We start from the raw sequence: 4033 nt of genomic DNA on the forward strand, positions 1-4033 counted from the left end.
CTACCCTAAATGTGCGTGATGTCTTTTCCTTTGTTTTTGGTACAACAAACAACTGTGGCTACTCCCCAGGATTTATTTATTCCCTTCCTTCCTTCCTTCCTTCCTTCCTTCCTTCCTTCCTTCCCACTGTAAGATCGATATTTCGATGGGGGGAAATGTGCGAGGAGATGGGGGGGTGCGTGCGTGCGTGTGTGTATACCAGATAGGCCCTCTCCATTCGATTTTTGTTGTCGCTGCCGTTAAGCCCAAGATGTCCCTTGCACGAAATCCGCCTTTACCAACTGCTCACCCTGGCATTAATTACAACGACGCGGAAACTACAGGGAATACAGAGGCTGCTATCACAAGCCATTTTGGCCCTGTAATTTACCATTATTATTGCATTAGCTCTAAATGATACAAGCTGATACTGTCTTTAATTGCAGTTTGGTTAAATATATACTGGAGTGTTCCCAGGGGTTCTTTGTTAGATAAGCCGCACACGCCCCCCCCTTCTCTCTCTCTCTCTCTTGCTCCCTGAACACCCCCATTAAAGAAATACGATTATAGCAGCACATTTGGAACGGTGATGTATCGCCCTGCTTTTCCCTGCTCTTTGCTAACGTGGGAGTTGTAACCCTTAAAAACAAAGGCATTGAGATAGATGGGGCGGCTAACCGGAGAAGACAGTGGCCCCCAGACCCCCTGTCCAAAAAGAACAGCATCTATTCTCTGCTCTCTCGCCCCCTTCCACCCCCCCTCCGCCGTCGTCTCCAGCGTGCAGAAGAATAAGACGAGAGAGAGAGAGAAAATAATTCATCATAAAACGCAAGAAGACTGTCTGTCATCACCCCTGAATTGTTTTTGACAAGAAAATAAATCTGTAGGTTGTTTAATATATTTTTATATTTTCTTTATTTCGGGGCGCTAATAGAAAAACCAAATTAAATGTCCACGGGCGAGATAGAAAATGCAAAGATCGATGATCCGCCCCTCCCCCCCTCCCACTGTCCAATCACCCCTATTTAATTGACTGTATTTTCTGGGTAATTGAACTGCTTGTTGTAAATTGGAGATTTTATAGAAACGACATGAAAACTACATTTACTGACAGTCATCGCATCTTTGACATTGATTATCTGATCAACGCATGTCATGCTAACCTCCAATTCTTCATTACATACTGTTTATGAGCTGTTACAGAAGAACTGGCTTGTTCCAGGGTGATTGATTGCCTTATTAACGCGTGTTCTTGTAAGTGTGACCGAACTGATTACGATGCATATGTTTAGAATAATGTTTCATTTAGCTGACTGCGAATAATGCAGGGTGACAGCTGCTGCAGGGAGGACAAAAAAACACACACACACAAAAAAACACACCACCCGAACTACAGGGCGCGTTTGGGACCAAAAAGAAAAAAGAAAAAAGAAAAAAGCCCAAGTTATTTAAGGTGGAACCAATCATCCGGAGGGGGGGGGGGAACCTCTGGAGCGCTCGACGGTGGCTTCCTCGGTTTGGGACTCTGGCCTCTAAATAAATATATCAGCGCCGTTTAGGAGACAATAGCCCAAGCATGCCGGGTTTATCTATGGACTGGAAGGAATCGATTAAAAAAAGAGAAAGGTATCTCTCTCCAGTTTGGGGTGTGATCCTGCTGCCAAAGGTTACGAAAATAAACAACTCCCCCACCCCCCATAATAGAGTTCCCAAATGGTGGGAAATGAAATTTGATTGGGAATTAATTCTTTTCTCCCTCTCCCCCTTTTTGGACCCTAAAGATGACGCTTAATAGTGCCGGGTAGATGTATTTATTTCTAAGTGACAGAGTCGACCCTCGCTTCGATGTCTGGGGGGGGGGGAGGGAAGGGGTTTGTTTGGCTGGGGGCTTCTCAGCCTGCCTTTGAAGCCCCTGGCCTGCCTCTGCCTAATTGCTGGCCCTCCACACACACACACACACACACACACACACACACACACCATCACCTTTTAACCGCCCTCTTTATCCACTCAGCATTAGAGTATTTAGAAGCCTCAATTGAAGAAGGAGGGGGGGGGGGATAGAACCGCCCGGGCTGGCGGATGGAAATTTCTCTCCCGCCACGATGCCTTCCCTTTCCAGGAGTTTATAGGTTGACAGCATCAAGCTGCGCTTTAAAAACAACACACACACACCCCTGAGCGGAGAACGGAAGGCAGCTTCTAAATGGACCCAAAGGTTCTGCCCGAGTTTCTGCGGTTAAATAAACGACCGCCTCCGGCCCGGCGGATCCGCGAAGCCGCAAAGTGAACGCTTAGCCGTGGAGCAGAGAACGGGGGCGGGAATATTTCAGACATATAGTTGGCATTCAGGGAAAGATTTCTCCGCACAGGATCCCGCGTGTCTACTGGCACCCACGGATCCATCGGTTATCCCCCCCCCAAAAAAAAAAAGTACGCGCAACCGGATCCTAAACGTGGGTTACTTTCAGCGAGAGGGTTTCCCGGGGAATTGTTAAGAAACGCGGCGGTGCGCCCCACAGTTAGGCTGGCTGACTCCGAGAAGGAAGTCCCACCGAGGTGAATGGGGTGTACTACTGTCGGGTAAGCGAGCGTGGTTTCCAGAGCCGCCGCACTGGGCAGTTCCTCTCCGCCTCTTGAGGTTCGCTCCCGTGGCACAGGACTGAACCCCCTAGACTGACATATCCCCCAAGGAAACGGCTGACCCCGGGCCAAGCGAGGGGGCATCTGAGCTCCCCTGTTGGAGGCTGGACTTGCGCTTTCTCGTGCGCTCTCCCTCTCCGCTTCCGCCGCCCCATCTTCCCGGGACGCTCTCTCTGGGATCAAGCAGACGCCTGCCGTCTCCCAGGCCCAAGACGGCTTGAAATCAAGTCCCGGATTTCTCCACTGGGATCCTCCTCTGCGCGGCCGCCCAGCCCGGAGCGAAGGCGCCGGTCGTGGCCTCCTTTGGCCTCCATGGATCGACTCACGGAGTGGCCAGACAACCTGGAGGGCCTGGCATTCTTTTCGGGGAAGGGAAGGGCGCAGTGGAGGCTGCGACCCTTTCATCGCTGGAACAAACCAAGCGTAGACCCCGGTCAAGGAAGGAGTTAAGTCCGCCTCAAGGAAAACAACCGGGTGTCTTTGGGTGGTGGGGGGAAGGGCCGTCAGGTCACAGGTGACTTCTGGCGACCCCTTGGGGTTTTCAAGGCAGGGAACCTTCAGAGCTGGTTCGCCATTGCCCGCCTCTGCCTCACAACCCTGATATTCCCTGGAGATCCCCCATCCAAATACTAGCCAGGGCCGACCTTGCTTAGCTCCTGAGGTCTGACGAGATCGGGCTAGCCTTTGGGACCTTAAAAACGAAGAAATTTATTGCCGCTAGGGTTGCCAGCCTCCAGGTGGGGCCTGGAGATCTCCCGCTTTTACAACTGATCTCCAGCTGACAGAGACCAGCTCCCCTGGAGAAAATGGCTACTCTGAAGGGTGGACTCTATGGCATTGTGCCATGCTGAGCCCCCTCCTCTCCTCTCCCCACCCCTCCCCAAACCCCACCCTCTCCCAAGTCTCCAGGTATTTTCCAGCCCAGACCTGGCAACCTTAATTGCAGCACCGATCTTAAGAGGGAATCCAGACCTCCAGAGCAGAAGTCGCCCTGCCCAATAAAACCAAACGGGGCTTCTTTTCCGGGGCTCAAACCCCTCCTCTGAAGCGGAAGCCATCCAACCAGATGAGGTTGGCTTGAGGAGGGGGAAAACACTTTGCACATGTTCAGAGGCATTTTCTTCTCTAGGATTTCTTCTTTCCCGCGTCAATGGCGGAGCCTTCACCTTGACAAGGAAGTTCTGGGCCAAGTCCTGGAATGAATCAACCAATCTCAGTTTTGGAGTGGGAGCCGGACGTGCTGGGCGTCTCACCTTGGCTAAAGGAGCCCCCGAGAGACCGACCCCGGCCTCTTTGGGCCTTCAGAAAAGGAAGAAGGACGCGCCTCTGGCCGGCTTCTTCTCAGTGGGGAGGAAGAAACACCTTTCCCCCGGGCGTCTGTCCTCCCGGCTACCCCCCCCCCCCCTTTTTT

This window comes from Gekko japonicus, unplaced genomic scaffold, assembly GCF_001447785.1.
Source record: "Gekko japonicus isolate JY-2015 unplaced genomic scaffold, Gekko_japonicus_V1.1 scaffold1888, whole genome shotgun sequence".
Classification (NCBI taxonomy): domain Eukaryota; kingdom Metazoa; phylum Chordata; class Lepidosauria; order Squamata; family Gekkonidae; genus Gekko; species Gekko japonicus.